The sequence below is a fragment of the Musca autumnalis genome, unplaced genomic scaffold (assembly GCF_047663935.1).
Source record: "Musca autumnalis isolate F117 unplaced genomic scaffold, ASM4766393v1 scaffold_3, whole genome shotgun sequence".
NCBI classification, from domain to species: Eukaryota; Metazoa; Arthropoda; class Insecta; order Diptera; family Muscidae; genus Musca; species Musca autumnalis.
Window position 1 is genome coordinate 200,473,664 of NW_027411866.1, and position 20,729 is coordinate 200,494,392.

A 20,729-nucleotide genomic window follows, 5' to 3' on the forward strand; every position below is an offset into this window, starting at 1 on the left:
AGATGGATATATGTACATTTTTTATTGTTGCATTGCAGACGAGGCATTCTGCGTCATTAAAAATATTAATACAAAACAAAAAATCATTTTCAAATTCTTCCCTCCACATATTTGCTGTACAACTGCAAAATCTTTTCAGTGTACCCAAAAAAACAAATAAAGCAGCATCAACCTGCTTGCATGACATTCAGTACAAAACTGAAGTAAAAAAATCAAAACATTTGCTCTCTTAGTGCTGTTTTACATTTAAGCGACTTGTCTTACGATTTTTTGTCTCCTCTTTGCTCATCTTCGTAAATTTCACACACAGGGTTGCATTTTTTTGTAACATGGTACCAAGTGTACATTTTGTTAAAAATACTTAATGTAAAAAGAAGGTATTTTATAAAAATATGTTATACAAATTTTAAAATGCTTATAACAAATAATCATTTTATGCTTTAAATGATTTTTTATGGACAAAATTCATTGCAAAACTAAATTTTGTTTCAATTTCTCTTACTATGTTTTGCAACTCTGCCTAACAAGAATAACCACCACAAAGAGCAGACAAAAAATCGTAAGACAAGTCGCTTAAATGTAAAACAGCACTTACTTTGCGTTCGGGTCGCGTGTGTGTGATTTGCCGAAAAACTTCGTAACCAAATCAATACCCAAGAACGGGTTTGATTTACACTGGCACATAAACGAGTATGTTTTTCTATTGTATTTGTTTGTACTGCTAACGCCATCTATATTATTGCCATAATCTATACGTTCGCATTAAAGACTTACCATTGGATATTAACCACCTTCTAGTTTACGATACATGGCATCAGTAATTGCAACTACCCTGTTATGTTCCACAAAAAATCTACTCTCACAAGAGAGTTAAATTCGTGTGTTTCTCTCTCAAAATCTGGTAGATGGCCCCAACAAACAGTGAAAACACGCAATAACACAACAGTCGTGGAAAAAATTTCGTGAATGTCAGAACAACGGAACGGATGCGTATTTAAATCGTCGTCGTTTATGTCCAGGATTCATGAGGAATAAAAATCATATGCACTTCAAAATGAATTTCGGATAAAACGAATTGTTGTTCGACGCTTATCATTCATTTATTGTGTGTGAAAGAAAAAAAGAAATTAAACAAAAGAAATTAAAAAAAAGTATTTTTCTGTTGGGCCAAGAAGCAAAACAACAAAAATCGTGTCTGGCCAATAAATCTCCAAAAAGGGAAATTTGCAAAGAAAAAGGTGATTACTAATGTCAATTTTTGAAGTGTAAAGGAAAAACAAGAAAATGTTCTCCCCCCAAATGGTGGCTTATAAGAATCTTGTAAGAAAACGTCCACCGCAAAGAAGAAGAAGAAGCAAAAGAATTTTTGTGACAAACCATAAGAAAAAAGTAGAAGTAGAATTAAAATATGAATGTGTGTGCGTGTTGGTTTTGTGTGCACAAGTGTTTGCAAATAATTTGGAGAATAAATAAAGTTGTAGAATTTTGTTTTTCATCAAAAATATTAAAAAATAAATACAAAAAATGTGGAATACATTTTGGGGAAATATTCATGTAACTTCCCAAAACTAGGAATCAAGTGCAAAGTGTATGTGGTGTGAATGTTGCAAAACGTGTAGAACGAAGAGTATAACCAAAGCAAATTGAAAAAGGAAGCAAAATTGCAAAAAAAAGTGGCTTAAAGGAAAACAAGAAAATAATAAATATAGTATTGAAAATTTTGTTTGCCAAAGAATTCGTATAAGATAATTTGATATGGTTGTTTTATTTGCCAAGTGTCTGACCGTATGTGTTATGTTGATCCTTGTGATGTTGGGAGTTAGGGGAGTTTTATCTTTTATTTTGTTGGACCAAAAATCCTGCCTGCTGTTTTTGTCATCATTGCCCTCCTCCCTATCAAAATCTACTCGGATTGTTGTACAAAATAGTGGTTGATGTTATTATTATTGTTGTGAAATTGTGTGCCGTAACTTATATTTTTCCTTTACTGTGTGTAACGTGTTTTGTTGTTGTGTGCCCATTCATTGATTTTTCCAATATTCTTGAATGTGAAATTTAGTTTCCACTTTGGCAACAAAACAAGTCATATTTTCTGGAGGAAAATACAACAAAATTATTGGATAATTAACACGCCGAATACCAACCAGCCTGCTTTACTCCCAATGAAGGGTGTTTTACCCGAAGAAGTAGATATGAATGAATCCCAGTAAATTAAGCCAAAATACATTTACCTATACCGGTTTTTAATGACACTATGAATGTGAGGTTATGGCAGTTTTCTCACAAAATAACTGAAGCATAAAGCAAACATTATTTTGACTCTCAGCAAACATTAAATCTCGTCTACTTTTAAAATAAAAGTTGCCCAAAATCCTAGTTTATTTATTTTCCCTATTTCTCAACGTATTGCCAAGATTTGTGTGTTTTACATTTTTTCCACTTGTCATGAGCAATTTTTATTTTATTGGATTATACAAAACCTGCAGCACAGCGCCAGCCGCAACAACAACAACAAAACGATAATAATGGTAGTAATAACAACAATATTACACCTTCATGACGTTCTTTTTTCGTTCGTGCTGCAGCATTGTTAGTGTGTTATTGAGTGTATATTTTTGTTTCGGTTTTACTCTCCAAAGAGAGTTACTCCATCGACATCAATCTTTGAGATTGTTTTTTCGTTCTCGTGTTTACTCCCTTTTCGTTTGCACAACTCGCCCAACAGAGCACACAAAACCAGCAACAATAGTAGTAAATTGTTTTGGTCGTGTGTATGTGTGGCGCTGTGCGTGAGAACTGCTTATTTATTCCACGGTTTTGACTAAAAGGTGCCAGATTTGTGTGTTTTTTTCCTGCATAGCTTGGATACACGTGTTGTGTAGACCAAAAAATCTGGAATTTTTTATACCCTCACCTTATGGCTACGGGGGTAATTCACTTTGATACGATCGAAAAGGTGTCTCATCGAAATAAAAGATTTTCGACCAAGGCCGTTTCAGAGTATTTTGTGTCCGTGCCGTCAGTTCATTGTATCGTTCAAATATATTCCTATAACGATTTAAAAACTTTCGCTAAGGTGCAGTTTAATCCAGGGGAGAATCAAATTTGTTTGAATAATACATAACAAACAAGTCTACTTCGAGTGCATATGTTTATAAAAGACCCTCAAGCAGAAGTGGTATGAATATAATTGTAATATACATAGTTGGTGGTAGCAGTTTTAAAGTGCTTAAAAAGCAGCGGAGAACAAGAGATCCTGAAAATTGTGAAGGTGTTTGACTGTACAAATTACATCTAAGAGAGTAATAACATCAGAAGAGCTGTGTTTTATGGAGCAATTGCGAATAATCTAAGAAAAAGGAACCAAATCTTGAGACCCTACAAAGCTTTGAAGTTGTTCCTGGGCACTGTATACCTTCCTGAACATCCATAAATGCGAGCTTTTCTTTAGAATGCTAAGGCAGAGAATAGATTTCACGGACTTCTTGGCGCAAATTACATATAGAAGGCCTTGAATTGCCTTGTAATATAGTCCGATGCAATCCTTGGACATCAATTGAACCAGAAACGTACAATTACACTATGCAACACTGAAAATGCAAACAACTTCTAGTATGAATTTGCTGAAAGTACATATATAGACTACAGAAACCCTAGTAGGGTTTTGTCCTGTCAGATCCAGTTCGGATTTTATGGCCTCATCTAAACCGAGCTAAATCTACACTTTTTTGGATTTATCAGGCCTTTTTCTCAGAAACGAATAGGAATTTGGCCTTGCTGTCTTTAGCAATATTGTAGCCCTAAACTAGTAGAACATATCTTTTGAAAAAACCACATAAGAAAAACTCCATCTAGGGCATCAAAATCTATAAAATTGCACATAATTGCTGAAATTCTGGTCAGTATCGGCTAAACTATTGGGAGTTGAAGCAAGTAACCTTTTGCAAAAATCTTCCAAATAAAGTTCTCAACAATTCTTTAGAACATTCTGAAACTCTAAAATTCTTACTTCATGTTGTTTCAGCGCTATTTTCCATCATATCTTTTACAACATGTATTTCAAACACAGTTCGCACCAAGAGTTTATTCTCGCATTACGGATTTCACTACATTTGGCCTGTTCCCGTACTTTATAAAGTGGTAAAAGTCGTAAAAGTTGTAAAAGTCGTAAACGATTTTCATATAAATTTTGTGTACGGGAACGCAAAATGTATAAAAGTGGTAAAAATTGTAAAAACTTTTTAGTTCTGGAACAGAGCTATTATTGACATTTTTATTAAATCGTCGTTGAAAAATATACTGAAAACAATGGCATAGAGGCATTTTACAACAATGACATGTTCTGAAGAGTTGTGTATTACATTCCTGGGAACCTTTTTCCAAAAGAAAATATTCAGAAAAAATTAACGGTTTTGGAGATACGGTGCGAAATGTATAAAAATTGTGGAATTTTTGCATATATTTTAAAATTTGAGGCAATAAGTGTAGATTTTCGAGTTCATTATTTTTCCAAATATTTTATTCTTGTCCTTATCTACAAATTTGCTTCAGAGGTCAGAAGAAGATTCGCATTGGTTTCAGAGATATAGCTCCGAATTTCTTTAAAAACTCAGTATTTAACCATGTTTAGATGGGGCCATAAAATCCGAGCTGGATCTGACACAACAAAATCCAACTAGGGTTTCTTGTCGTTTGGATCTGTACTTTCAAAAAATCCTCAGTTCGAATTGTTTGCACAAGGTCACTTCAAAAATGTTGCACAGTGTTATCCGAAACTTTTCGCCCCTATAGTGACGGTAGTGATCATAATACGAAAACGATATGTTCACAGTATAAATTTCATGCTTTTTTGGTAGTGTCAATATTTTGAAGCTTTGGCAGGAGGTTTGTAACAGAATGTTTCTGATTCAATTGAGGCCCAAGGATTTTATCCGACCATACTATAAGGCAATTCAAGGCGTTCTGTATGAATTTTGCGCCAAGAATTCCGCGGAATCTTTTAACTTCCTGAGAAAACTGAGGAAAAACGTGAATTTGTCGAATTTTTTGTGATATTAAAATAGCTTTGCGCAGGACTATTTGCTATCTTAGAATTGTCCTTGTCAATGAAACGACCCATCAGATTGGTCCATAAAGGAGCATAAGGGTTATATCTTCTTAGAACAAAAATAAATATTAGGATTGCCCATTGCTTGTGTTTGTTTTTTACGTCACAAAACATTTGCAACGCTCGGACTTTTTTGTATGTCGGTCTAAATTGTTCTTTTGTCGTTGTCAGTGTAGTTAATTTCTCCTAATTCGGAAGCCTGAAGGGCTTTCAGTGAATAGATGACATTATTGGTATTTAATAAAATAATAAATATATGCTGAAGCCATGCTTAAAAGTTACCAATGTATTGATTGCTACAAAAAACTGCCATTTAAGCAATTGTACTACTTTTTCGTCCAATTTGAGCTGTCGTAGGTTATTTCCTGTTTTTCATTAGATGCCCACAGCATAATTGCAATATAACATAGGTAGGCGTTGTATTCTTGGTACAATTTATATAACAATGATGCAAGTATTTATCAATAATGCAATATATTAAACATGTTATTGAACGATCCACTGTACACAATTTTTACGATAACATGTTTCGACATATAAAAGAAATTCAGAAATATCGCCTGTATAATGACTGTTTAGAAAGCATTCGGCCACAGGAACTACAAGCCCAGACATACTCCTAGAAAACGCGTTTCGATTTGGGTTCCAATTTATGCACAATACTGCCAGTGGCGTCAAAAAATATTGTGGCTATACTTTGTTTTCTATTCTTTGTCATTTCTAATTGTTCGTTGCTAAATATATGTATCTTGATTTTAAATACACAGTCTTACATAAGTATACGTACGCCCCATAAATATCGGGTTTTAGAAAAAGTAATGATATTTATGATATTCCAAGTACACAGGTTTATTTCGTCTCACTAATAAACAATATTTAATACAACAAAAGTATATTCCATAATATAAATAACGGTAAATTTTACAAAAACCAAAAAATGATACTTACAAAAGTATACATACGCCCCAAGGAAATATGAGTATTTTCGTAAAATTTATGGAATTAGCAGCAAAATTTATACATTTTATTGTTTTGGCGAATGTGTCTGGGTGTCCGAGATATATTTTAGAGAAAAAAATAATTTTTGGGTGTTAAATGCCGTTATTTAATGCCAAACTTCTTGTATAGCTCGTTAAAGCGGACCCTTGCCGATTTCTTTCCGTTTTAGGTATTTGAGTATACAAAAGCCACAATATTAGTGTCAGATTATAGATTTTGATATCCTAGAAAGCTTTTTAGTTGACCTTGTGCATAACACACCTTCCTGGGTGTCGATAAATTCACATTTTTCCTGGGATATCTCAGGAAGTTAATAGATTCCTCGGAATTCTTGGCTCAAATTACATACAGAAGACCTTGAATTGTGTTTTAATATGGTGTTATATAATCCTTGGACACCAATTGAATCAGAAATGTGAAATATTCTGTCAAAAACCTGGTCCCAGAGCATCAAAATAAAATCACTACCAAAAAGCATGAAATTTACACTGTGAACAGCGTAGTTTTCGTATTATGACCATTACCGTCAATATAAGGTAGGAAAGTATCGGATAATTGTACATTTCTGATTCAATTGGTGTCCAAGGATTATATAACACCATATTAAAACACAATTCAAGGTCTTCTGTATGGAATTTGCGCCAAGAATTCCGAGGAATCTATTAACTTCCTGAGATATCCCAGGAAAAATGTGAATTTATCGACACCCAGGAAGGTGTGTTATGCACAAGGTCAACTAAAAATCTTTCTAGGATATCAAAATCTATAATCTGACACTAATATTGTGGCTTTTGTATACTCAAATACCTAAAACGGAAAGAAATCGGCAAGGGTCCGCTTTAACGAGCTATACAAGAAGTTTGGCATTAAATAACAGCATTTAACACCCAAAAATTATTTTTTTTCCCTAAAATATATCTCGGACACCCAGACACATTCGCCAAAACAATAAAATGTATAAATTTTGCTGCTAATTCCATAAATTTTACGATAATACTCATATTTCCTTGGGGCGTATGTATACTTTTGTAAGTGTCATTTTTTGGTTTTTGTAAAATTTACCGTTATTTATATTATGGAATATACTTTTGTTGTATTAAATATTGTTTATTAGTGAGACGAAATAAACCTGTGTACTTGGAATATCATAAATATCATTACTTTTTCTAAAACCCGAGATTTATGGGGCGTACGTATACTTATGTAAGACTGTGTATATTGAATGTAAAGTTCCCAATTTTTTTCGCTTTACATTTTTATTATGTCAAGAAAGGGGTCTTTGTCGCGGTCATTTCGACTTCTTGCCTCAGCTTTTAATTTTCTTATTGCGTTTTTCGACAGCAAATTTTCAAATCTCGATGGTTTTTCGGCTTTATGGGGAGTATTTCTTTTCTTGATACCGCTCTGTCCGGCCCACGTAACTGATGATTTTTCGAAAAATTTGTTTGGTGGATGTGCAACAACTAATAGTGAAGTATAATAGCGAATGTGCTTGCGCTCCGTCATGTCCACCTCAAATTTGTATTTTCCGCAACCAGTTTTTTAGTACTTGCATTTCGCATATAAACAAAATACAGCAGTATTGCTGAGGCGTTGGCCGTAATAATTCAGCAAACACACATTGTTAATTGTCATGTGTTTTAAACGTACTAATCCCACTAAAAATTTAGCGGCATTTTTTTACCTGGCATAGACCTTTTAAAAAAAGTTCTTCGCGACTGGAAATTATTAGTATTTGTCATCGAAGACCTCCAAGGATTCATCGGAAATGATTACTGTCACATGTGGATTTGTATCAATTCTAATTCTATTCTTGAGAAATATGTATTCCTCATCTAGTGGATTATTATTAGGAGTAATATCTATAACTTGTGTGGAATTCACTTTTTTTTTTAAATTTTTCAAATAGATTGGAAATAATTAAGGAATCATTTGAATCGTTATCTACAGATAACACATTGCTTTCACTATGTTCAAAAGAAGACGCAGAGATTTTTTCTTTACTGTCAGCTTCAGGCTTTTTTAGGATTTCGTTTACATTGGAAATTAGTAGAGTTGTGTCGTTCCGGAACGAACTAGTTCAAAGGAACTACTCCACAAAAGGAACGACCGGTACTAGGTCCGACTATGCGGTTCACCTAGTTCCTTTTGCTCCTTCGTTTGTTTTTCTCCCATTCTTTTTGCTCTTCTCTTTCAGTTAGTTCCATCAGTTTATTTGACATCAGTTGTCTCTCTCTCCCTGTCTTTTATTAGTGAATAAGAAATCGCATACTGTCATTTCGTTTTTCATTTCTTACTAAACTGATCTTTGCCGAATTAAAAAAGCAATTGAAGTATTTTTAATTAGCAAAACGATTGTAAATTTGTTTTAAATATTTGTAATCTACCATGAAGAAAGCCGAAGACAATTTATTTTTCTTTTGTTTTGATGAAGAAGAAGCACGAACGATATGAACTGAGTGAACGAGTATGAGTGTGGGTATACATATAAAGGTTGGTACTAAAAGGAACTATGGAACTAACTGAACGACCTAGTTTCTTTTGCGGAAAGGAACGGAAAAGATCGAACCGCAAAAGGAACGAGATTGCCCAACTCTAGAAATTAGCAAATTCTCCGAACTTTCGTTGAGAACCATATGTACTACGCCACCAAAAGGAATTTCATATATTACTTTTTTGAGTCCCAAAACGTTTTGGGAACTACAGTGAATCACAGCCAAAAGTATCCACTTCAGTTTCTTTCTAAGAATTGGTTAATCACATATTTTTCCAACATGGATGCTATGCAACTGTCCAAAAGTGATTCAAACACCTCCCCGATCCCCGGATTTGAATCCTATAGCTAATTTATGGAGTATTTTGGAGACAAATATAAAAATCGTAACATCTAAAGTATAGGAACCCTAAAATATGCCTTACAAGAAGAATGGGGAAAAATTCCGGTATCTTGCCCCGAAAACTTAGTTAAATCTTTGCCAAAAAGGCTAAAAGCTGTAAAGGATAACAAAAAAATGCTTTTTTGTTTCATGAAACTTTTAGAGTGCATAATTTTCACTGTTTCGATGCTGTTTAACCATTTTTATTTTTTTTATCTAAATTTACCTGAATTTCGTTAATTTTCGCCTTGGACCTTAAATGAAAGAAGCTGAAGCGGATACTTTTGACTGTCATTCCTGTATATCGGGTACTGTCGAATAGGTATTTTTATTACCTATCGTATGGTGTGTGTCGCTATATGGCACGCGGGATAGATGAGGCGGAATAATTATTCACACTTAAATAAAAGTTGGCATATTTTATGTAATATAATTAATAAAGCCTTTTTGCATTAATTTTGTTTACTTTTTATTTAATGTGATTTTATACTTAAATTCGTGTTTTTTAACGTACAAAGATTTTCAGTGTTGGTAAGCGTCTAAATCAAAATGGGCAGAAATGCTGGATTTGTTTACGAATTTATTTTCATAGGCATCCTCTGGGAAATATCGCATCCGATACGAATTTTACAATTTCTGACCAATTTCTTCAGAGATAGCCAAATCCTGTAACAGTCTCATCAACAAGGGAGAAAGAAGTAGATGCCACTTTCGTTACCAGCAGCATTATATACATAAAAAGGCGATTATTAATTATCGGGGTATTAATAAATGAAAGATTGACTAACTGGACTAAGAAAAATCAAACGATACATAAATGAGTATCAATCAGGTTTTGGTGTATTGGTGTGCCATCGAAACTAATAGAATTTATTTAAAGCGTGTATAAAAATACAATGTTTTGTGTATGGACAGGCAAAGAACTCTCCCAAACTTTTAACATGTCGAAGGGTGCTAAACAAGAATGACTGTTGTCACCTCTCCTGTTTGCATTGTATTTAGATGACCTTCAAGAATTCATTGGTGGCGGTGTAATAATGGATGAACTCAATATAAGGTATTACTGTACGCTAACGATATAGATAGAAAATGTGAAAATCAAGAGAAAAAGTGGCATTATAAGCAACACTTGATAACCATTACATCAGAATTTACATACAGTGAGTGTCAAAAATATTCGGTTTTAAATTTCACCAACAATAACACCTCAGTATTTTAGAAGGCCGTACCCAATATTCAAAAAACCAAATACTTAAAAAAATGTTGGCCCTGTGGCAATTAAGAAATGTATGTAACATGGATCCATGACAACCCTATAAGCGATAATAACAAAGAAGTTGTTAACCCTGTTTTCAATGCGTCAAAAATATTCGGTTTTTGTAACTTTTGTTACATATTTTAGCAGAAAAGGTCAATATCGAACTTTTTCTGCAATATTAGTATAAATGTCAATAATTGCGAACAGAATCTTTCTTCCTTTGTGCAAAAATATCATATTTCATAGCAAATTATCAAAATTTAGGACCAAGGAAAAACGCTATCCTAGAAAAGGGAAAACTGTTTAGTTTACCTTATATCGACGCCTCCAAACAATAGTGTGCTAAGTCGACTTAGCATGTTTTCAAGCTCTTTACATTTTTATATTTAACGTCCTTTAACTTAAATTCTGTCAAATTTTGGTAATGATCGGTCAATCCGAACAGAAGTTATAAACAAATATTGACATAGCATAGTACTGAAGTTAAAAAAAATTTCCAAACTTTGAGAGCTTCTCCTGCAAAACTCACTTTTCAGAATTAGCAAACTATTAGTTGGAGGTGTCGAACGTCCTTTAACTTAAATTCTGTCAAATTTTGGTAATGATCGGACAATCCGAACAGAAGTTATAAACAAATATTGACATAGCATAGTACTGAAGTTAAAAAAATTTCCAAACTTTGAGAGCTTCTCCTGCAAAACTCACTTTTTAGACTTAGCATACTATTATTTGGAGGTGTCGATATGTTCTACATGGGTAAGACTTAGCGACAACTTTAATTTGGTTATTAACTTACCGAAATTATAAGTATTTTTGTTACCGATTTACCGGTAACTCGAAAAATTTGTTTCAGAATTCCAAATAAAGAATCATTTAAAACATATAAACGCTCTTGTCGAAAAATGCTGTGTTTTTTATTCAAAAAATCCTAATCTAAATAGATTTGTTTAACGCTTATTTCAATGATCTGGCAACTTTTCAACCAGTTATTCGGTAATATTTTGTTGTTTTTGATAATTATGCCAATATGTATGTCTATCTGTCTCCTTGCCCTCTCTCATATGATTAGTATTTACCTTTTCGCGAAATGAAACCGACGTGCCTAATTTTTAAATGTTTAACATGGACGGACTTTTGTGTTGAAATTTTTTTTTGAAAACGTATTTAGATATGGTGTTTATTGGTAAAATGTCAAATAACGTAAACGTAATTATGAAAGTAAAAATTCTTTAACAAAAATTGACACATAAAATTCAAAACACCTTCGATTAGGTGACGAAACACCCGCTAAAGAAAGGGAAAGGTTTCAAGTGCAAAAAACAGGTATTTATTATTTGTAGCCAAGTAACAAGTCTTTTAAATGTTGTTAAGATTACCTATATTTTATTATTTAGAGGAGAGGAAAAATTTGGTTGTCATTATTTGTTTATTTCTTATTGTTTGTTGTTTATTGTCTGTTTTGTTTTCTACTTTTTTATTTGTCTGACCATCTGTCTAAGAGGCTAATTACGGCTTTTCCCCTTATGAGATTTACTGTCGAGTGTTTTTTTCCTGTTTGCTTTATTGTTTGTTTTTTATGTTTATATATGAATATTACTAATGAAAAGGTTAACAACTTAGCGACATCATTAACGTTGAACTTTTGGCCCTTTTATACCAAAAAATATTTAGAAAAGTTGAAGTAAGCAATATGCGTGGATTTTTTAAGAATATTTTTTCAATCAGTCATTGGGGCAATGGTCGTGGATTTTTTAAGAATATTTTTTCGATCTATCATTGGCGCAATGGGCGTGGATTTTTGAGAACATTTTTTCGATCTATCATTGGCGAAATGGGCGTGGATTTTTTAATAATATTTTTTCGAGCTATCATTGGGACAATAGGCGTGGATTTTTTTAAAAATATTTTTTCGAGCTATCATTGGGACAATAGGCGTGGATTTTTTTAAAAATATTTTTTCGAGCTATCATTGGGACAATAGGCGTGAATTTTTTTAAAAATATTTTTTCGAGCTATCATTGGGACAATAGGCGTGGATTTTTTTAAGAATATTTTTTCGAGCTATCATTGGGACAATAGGCGTGGATTGTTTTAAGAATATTTTTTCGAGCTATCATTGGGACAAAAGGAGTGGATTTTTTTAAGAATATTTTTTCGAGCTATCATTGGGACAATAGGCGTGGATTTTTTTAAGAATATTATCATTGGGACAATAGGCGTGGATTTTTTTAACAATATTTTTTCGAGCTATCATTGGGACAATAGGCGTGGATTTTTTTAAGAATATTTTTTCGAGCTATCATTGGGACAATAGCCGTGGATTTTTTTAAGAATGTTTTTTCGAGCTATCATTGGGACAATAGCCGTGGATTTTTTTAAGAATATTGTTTCGAGCTATCATTGGGACAATAGGCGTGGATTTTTTTAAGAATATTTTTTCGAGCTATCATTGGGACAATAGGCGTGGATTTTTTTAAGAATATTTTTTCGAGCTATCATTGGGACAATAGGCGTGGATTTTTTTAAGAATATTTTTTCGAGCTATCATTGGGACAATAGGCGTGGATTTTTTTAAGAATATTTTTTCGAGCTATCATTGGGACAATAGGCGTGGATTTTTTTAAGAATATTTTTTCGAGCTATCATTGGGACAATAGGCGTGGATTTTTTAAGAATATTTTTTCGAGCTATCATTGGGACAATAGGCGTGGATTTTTTTAAGAATATTTTTTTGAGCTATCATTGGGACAATAGGCGTGGATCTTTTTAAGAATATTTTTTCGAGCTATCATTGGGACAATAGGCGTGGATTTTTTTAAGAATATTTTTTTGAGCTATCATTGGGACAATAGCCGTGGATTTTTTTAAGAATATTTTTTCGAGCTATCATTGGGACAATAGGCGTGGATTTTTTTAAGAATATTTTTTCGAGCTATCATTGGGACAATAGGCGTGGATTTTTTTAAGAATATTTTTTCGAGCTATCATTGGGACAATAGGCGTGGATTTTTTTAAGAATATTTTTTCGAGCTATCATTGGGACAATAGGCGTCGATTTTTTTAAGAATATTTTTTCGAGCTATCATTGGGACAATAGGCGTGGATTTTTTAAGAATATTTTTTCGAGCTATCATTGGGACAATAGGCGTGGATTTTTTTAAGAATATTTTTTTGAGCTATCATTGGGACAATAGGCGTGGATCTTTTTAAGAATATTTTTTCGAGCTATCATTGGGACAATAGGCGTGGATTTTTTTAAGAATATTTTTTTGAGCTATCATTGGGACAATAGCCGTGGATTTTTTTAAGAATATTTTTTCGAGCTATCATTGGGACAATAGGCGTGGATTTTTTTAAGAATATTTTTTCGAGCTATCATTGGGACAATAGCCGTGGATTTTTTTAAGAATATTTTTTCGAGCTATCATTGGGACAATAGCCGTGGATTTTTTTAAGAATATTTTTTCGAGCTATCATTGGGACAATAGGCGTGGATTTTTTTAAGAATATTTTTTCGAGCTATCATTGGGACAATAGGCGTGGATTTTTTTAAGAATATTTTTTCGAGCTATCATTGGGACAATAGGCGTGGATTTTTTTAAGAATATTTTTTCGAGCTATCATTGGGACAATAGGCGTGGATTTTTTTAAGAATATTTTTTCGAGCTATCATTGGGACAATAGGCGTGGATTTTTTTAAGAATATTTTTTCGAGCTATCATTGGGACAATAGGCGTGGATTTTTTTAAGAATATTTTTTCGAGCTATCATTGGGACAATAGGCGTGGATTTTTTAGGAATATTTTTTGATCTATCATTGGCGCAATGGGCGTGGATTTCGTAAGAATATTTTTTCAAGCTATCATTGGGGCAGTAGGCGTGGATTTTTTAAGAATATTTTTTCGAGCTATCATTGGGACAATAGGCGTGGATTTTTTTAAGAATATTTTTTCGAGCTATCATTGGGGCAATGGGCGTGGATTTTTTTAAGAATATTTTTTCGAGCTATCATTGGGGCAATGGGCGTGGATTTTTTAAGAATATTTTTTCGAGCTATCATTGGGGCAATGGGCGTGGATTTTTTAAGAATATTTTGCCGAGCTATCATTTGGGCAATGGGCGTGGATTTTTTAAGAATATTTTGCCGAGCTATCATTTGGGCAATGGGCGTGGATTTTTTAAGAATATTTTTTCGAGCTATCATTGGGGCAATAGGCGTGGATTTTTTAAGAATATTTTTTCGAGCTATCATTGGGGCAATAGGCGTGGATTTTTTAAGAATATTTTTTCGAGCTATCATTGGGGCAATGGGCGTAGATTTTTTAAGAATATTTTGCCGAGCTATCATTGGGGCAATGGGCGTAGATTTTTTAAGAATATTTTTTCGAGCTATCATTGGGGCAATAGGCGTGGATTTGTTAAGAATATTTTTTCCAGCTATCATTTGGGCAATAGGCGTGGATTTGTTAAGAATATTTTTTAGAGCTATCATTGGGGCAATAGGCGTGGTTTTTTAAGAATATTTTGCCGAGCTATCATTGGGGCAATGGGCGTGGATTTTTTAAGAATATTTTTTCGAGCTATCATTGGGGCAAGGGGCCTGGATTTTTTAAGAATATTTTTTCGAGCTATCATTGGGGCAATGGCCGTGGATTTTTTAAGAATATTTTTTCGAGCTATCATTGGGGCAATGGGCGTGGATTTTTTAAGAATATTTTTTCGAGCTATCATTGGGGCAATGGCCGTGGATTTTTTAAGAATATTTTTTCGAGCTATCATTTGGGCAATGGCCGTGGATTTTTTAAGAATATTTTTTCGAGCTATCATTTGGGCAATGGCCGTGGATTTTTTAAGAATATTTTTTCGAGCTATCATTGGGGCAATTGGATTTTTTAAGAATATTTTTTCGAGCTATCATTGGGGCAATGGCCGTGGATTTTTTAAAAATATTTTTTCGAGCTATCATTGGGGCAATGGGCGTGGATTTTTTAAGAATATTTTTCGAGCTATCATTGGAGCAATGGGCGTGGATTTTTCAAGAATATTTTGCCGAGCTATCATTGGGCAATGGGCGTGGATTTTTCAAGAATATTTTGCCGAGCTATCATTGGGGCAATGGGCGTGGATTTTTTAAGCATATTTTTTTGAGCTATCATTGGGGCAATGGGCGTGGATTTTTTAAGAATATTTTTCCGAGCTATCATTGGGGCAATGGGCGTGGATTTTTTAAGAATATTTTTCCGAGCTATCATTGGGGCAATGGGCGTGGATTTTTTAAGAATATTTTTCCGAGCTATCATTGGGGCAATGGGCGTGGATTTTTTAAGAATATTTTTCCGAGCTATCATTGGGGCAATGGGCGTGGATTTTTTAAGAATATTTTTCCGAGCTATCATTGGGGCAATGGGCGTGGATTTTTTAAGAATATTTTTCCGAGCTATCATTGGGGCAATGGGCGTGGATTTTTTAAGAATATTTTTCCGAGCTATCATTGGGGCAATGGGCGTGGATTTTTTAAGAATATTTTTCCGAGCTATCATTGGGGCAATGGGCGTGGATTTTTTAAGAATATTTTTCCGAGCTATCATTGGGGCAATGGGCGTGGATTTTTTAAGAATATTTTTCCGAGCTATCATTGGGGCAATGGGCGTGGATTTTTTAAGAATATTTTTCCGAGCTATCATTGGGGCAATGGGCGTGGATTTTTTAAGAATATTTTTCCGAGCTATCATTGGGGCAATGGGCGTGGATTTTTTAAGAATATTTTTCCGAGCTATCATTGGGGCAATGGGCGTGGATTTTTTAAGAATATTTTTCCGAGCTATCATTGGGGCAATGGGCGTGGATTTTTTAAGAATATTTTTCCGAGCTATCATTGGGGCAATGGGCGTGGATTTTTTAAGAATATTTTTTCGAGCTATTTGCATTTTATTTTTGTGGTGAAAATGTTACCTTCAACGACAACCCTGTAGGAAATCCATAATTACTTGGCTTCGCATCCACTTGGACTCATTATTGTCGACGTGTTTTCCCCCACTTTAGCTTGACTTAATTAACATTCATAACGTGTAATACTGCAATTACAATTAGCCCATTACCTCTTAATACCTAAATCTTCCATCTCTCCCCAACTGCCCTTTACTCTCGTTTAGACCATTTTCGTTGCTATATTAAATGATATACGTTTGTATATACATACATAAATGTGTATCTGTGATAAGAATAGAACTCCTCATATGTCTAACTTTAATATTTACTCTTCTCTTTTGTGTATCTTCCATTTTTAATTTGAATTTATGAAGTCATATTTCTTTATTGTTGTTTATTTTTTGTATTTTTTCTGTTTTGCTTTGGGGATTGTTGTGTATTTTAGTGGGGCCATTTGCTTTCGAATGCACTTGTATTTTCTACGACCATTAAACTACATACATATTTAGTTACTGGTCGGTCATTCATGGTAACTACGTGTCTGCTGCTTCTGCCTAATTTGTAACATGCCTCACACGTTTTCCGCTTTCTTGATTACCTTATGACCGACCGTTCATTGACTTTTATGATAATAATGATTGTTCAAGCCATTGATGTTTTATGGTTTTGGGAAATTAAGTTTTCTTTTGGAAATTGTATCACAAATAAAGTCTCCTGATCCAAAGTTCGATGCTTAAATATATCGAAAACGGACCCGAACTTTCGAATTAGTTTCTTTGCTAAATTTGTTATATATGATTTTCGAACCCGACCCCTTAGGCTTTTCATCCCGTAGATGCTTACATAAGTCATCAAGCCATTTTTTAATTTTTAATATGACCTCTAGAATTTAAAACATGTTCTGCAGTGGTTCACTCAAAAATTCATTCTAAAGAAATTCAAGTGTTTCAAGTGCTTGAAATAAAGAATGAATTTCAATGTTGAAGGCAACAACAGTAATTAAATACTTTTAAACTCATTTTTCTTGACAAATGGTCATTAGGGAAGGTCAGTTCAGCCAACAAACGTTCATAGCGTTAACAAAAGACAACAACCAGAGAGGTAAAATACGGCATTACAGAACAAACAATTGAAGTGGGCTCACAGAGACTCAACTCAGTTGCTAGCAGCAACTCGTCTAGACAATGTCCTGCTTTGTTGTAATATTCCATGTGAAAAAAAAAAATAATGGACATGATATTGAAATGTTGGAATATTTGCAATGCATATTTTGAAAGAAAGTGGATTTGAAATTTTCCATAGAAAAAAATTTAAAGCAAAAATCGAGGATTTTATAAAAACAAGTAAGAACGGCATTAAGTTCGGCCGGGCCGAACTTGTTATACCCTCCACCACAAGTTGTATTGAAGTAAAATGGAATAATTAATAATTTCGTGTATGAAGAAGACTTAATACTAAATTTCAGCAATTTCGGTAAAACAATGTGAGACACCGTTCTATGGGGGCTATTTCGAAACGTCGATCTATACCGACAAATTTCTGACGGAAAGCTTTTAGACTCAAAGAAGACTAACACCCAGTTTATGTATTTCGAAACGAAAATGTGTGCGCATGAAACACACCCAAACTTTAGTTTTTGAAATATTATTGCCTTTGCTTTTGCTTCAAAACAAAAAACAAATTTGAAAAACACACTCAAATTTGGTAGTTTTTCTTGCGCATTCATTTTCTTATCGACATACATGAACAGGCCCTAATTACCAAATTTCCTATATTTCGGTAAGAGAATGTGGCTAAAACTTAAAAAATATCGAAAATCAAGAAGTATGCTTCTATAGGGATATAGGAAGTCGTGGACCTATACTGATAATACTCTTCCGAATTTCAGCCATTTCGGTGGGATATTGACGTCACAATCTTCAGTATTACGAAACGTGGACCTATACCGACGAATTTTAGTCGGAAATTTGCCAATATGAAAGCGTGGACCTGTACAGACAAATTTCTGGCGAACAGTTTTATATCACATTGAATACTAAATTCCAAATTTCAGCCATTTAGGTGGAATATTGAAGCCACAACCTTTAAAATACGGAAAATCGGTAGGTACCTTTCCATGGGGGCTATATGAAGGCGTGGACCTATACCGACAAATTTAAAGGGGAACGAAGTCTAAATACCAAATTTCAGCCATTTCAGTGGAATATTGAGGTCACAACGTTAAAAATACCGAAAATCGGGAGGTACCGTTCTATGGGGGCTATATGAAGGCATGGACCGACACCAACCAAGTTCTGGGGGAAAGTTTTATACCACCAACGTAGACTAAGTACCAAATTTCAGCCATTTTGGTAGGATAATGAAGCTAACACATTAAAAATACCGAAAATCGGGAGGTACCGTTCTATGGGGGCTATATGAAGGCGTGAACCGATACCGACAAAATTCTGGGGGAAAGCTTTATACCCCTAAAGAAGACTACGTACCAAATTTCAGCCATTTTGGTAGGATAATGAAGCTAAAACCTTAAAAATACCGAAAATCGGGAGGTACCGTTCTATGGGGGCTATATGAAGGCGTAGACCGATATATCCCATGTTCAATACCAACAATCCTGCAAGCAATAAAAACTTCTCTACCAAATATTGACTTTCTATCTTTAAAATTGCGAGCTGTATCTTGATTTCAACAGATAGACGGACAGACGGACGGACGGACAGACGGACGGACGGACAGACGTACGGACATGGTTAAATCGACATAGAATTTTATGCTGATCAATAATATATATATACTTTATAGGGTCTCCGACGAATATTTCTATGTGTTACAAACGGAATGACAAATTTAATTATACCCTCCATATGGTGGAGGGTATAATAATTACTGAGTTATCACGTGAGTGGGCGTAGATCTTTTAACAATACTTTTTGAGTTAACATCACAGCAATAGGCCTGGATTTTTTAAAAATATATTCTGAGTTAACTAACATCAAAGCAATGGGCCTGGATTTTTTAAAAATATTTTTTGAGGTACCATAACAGAAGTGGGCCTGTTAAAAAGATTTTTATGCTAAAAATGGGAGTGGATTTTTTTAAAAATAGTTTTTGGTGGTTTTTTAAAAATATTTTTGTTAAAATCGCAGCAATGGGCAAAATATTTTTGAGCATATTTAAAAAATATATTTTTCGTTACGTGGATTTTATTATATTTTTTCGTTACAAACGCAGCAATAGGCGTGGATGTTTTAAAAATATTTTTTGAAGATTTTTTAAAAATATTTTTTTCGTTACAATCACAGTAATGGGTTTGAATTTTTTAGAAATATTTTTTTGAGGATATTTTTAAGAAATATTTTTTTTTTTTTCGTTTTCATCACAGCAATGGGTGTGGATTTTTTAAAAATATATTTTCGTTACCATCACAGCAATGCGCGTGGATTTTGTTAAAAATATTTTTTTTGTTACAATCACAGCAGTGGGCAAAATATTTTTGAGGATATTTTAAAAATATTTGTTTTCGTTACCATAGCAGCAATGGGCGTGGATTTTTTAAAAATATTTTTTCGTTACAATCGCAGCAATACGCGTGGATGTTTTAAAAATATTTTTTATGGATTTTTTAAAAATATTTTTTTCGTTACCATCACCATCACAGCAATGGGCGTGGATTTTTTAAAAATATTTTTTGGGGATTTTTAAAAATATTTCATCGTTACCATCACAGCAATGGGTTTGGATTTTTAGCAATATTTTTTGAGGATTTTTTAAGAAATATTTTTTTTCATTATCATCACAGCAATGAGTGTGGATTTTTTAAAAATATTTTTTTCGTTACCATCACAGCAATGAGCGTGGATGTTTGAAAAATATTTTTTGAGAATTTTTTAAAAATATTTTTTTCGTTACCAGCAATGGGTTTGGATTTTTCTAGAAGTATTTTTTGAGGATTTTTTAAGAAATATTTTTTGAGGATTTTTTAAGAAATATTTTTTTTCGTTATCATCACAGCAATGGGCGTGGATTTCTTAAAAATATTTTTTGAGTATTTTTTACAAATATTTTTTTTTACCATTACAGCATTGGGCATGAATTTTTTAAAAATATTTTTGAGGATTTTTTAAAATTAGGAGGGTTGGCGTTTTTTGTTTGGGATGACGACTTCTATTTTGTTTTTCAAAATATTCAGGCTTAATCCCATAGTCGTTGTTTTAATATTTTATTAAAACAACTTTAATTTATTAGTGGGAAAAAATTGGCGATGGGGTAAGGCAGGGAATACTATAGTTTCAGATCTCGCCACAGATCTTCATCAGTTCACTTATTTCTTGTTTTTCAACAAGAAACTTTTTATACCCAAGTGTCAATCGCTAGCTCAAATAGATACGTGCGCAAAAAAAATATTTTTTTCATTACCATCACTGCAATGGGCGTGGATTTTTTAGAAATATTTTTTGGAGTTTTTTTAGAAATATTTTTTTAGGATTTTTTAAGAAATATTTTTTTTTTTCGTTATCATCACAGCAATGGTTGTGGATTTTTTAAAAATATTTTTTTCGTT

General features: G+C 33.5%; 1 protein-coding gene across 11 annotated transcripts in view; it reads left to right on the forward strand.

The window, feature by feature from the left end:
• The first annotated feature begins 934 nt into the window (after nucleotides 1-934).
• Nucleotides 935-20,729, forward strand: part of LOC141398713 (neurobeachin-like) — a 906,809-nt gene continuing 887,014 nt past the window's right edge. For 9 of the 11 annotated variants that reach the window (XR_012411697.1, XM_073976297.1, XM_073976293.1 and 6 more), the window contains exon 1: nucleotides 935-1,238. The gene's annotated coding sequence lies outside the window, so the exon portion shown is untranslated. Of the gene's footprint in view, nucleotides 1,239-1,379; nucleotides 1,589-20,729 lie in introns of those variants that run through there. The other 2 variants (XM_073976299.1, XM_073976302.1) reach the window with 2 other exon arrangements.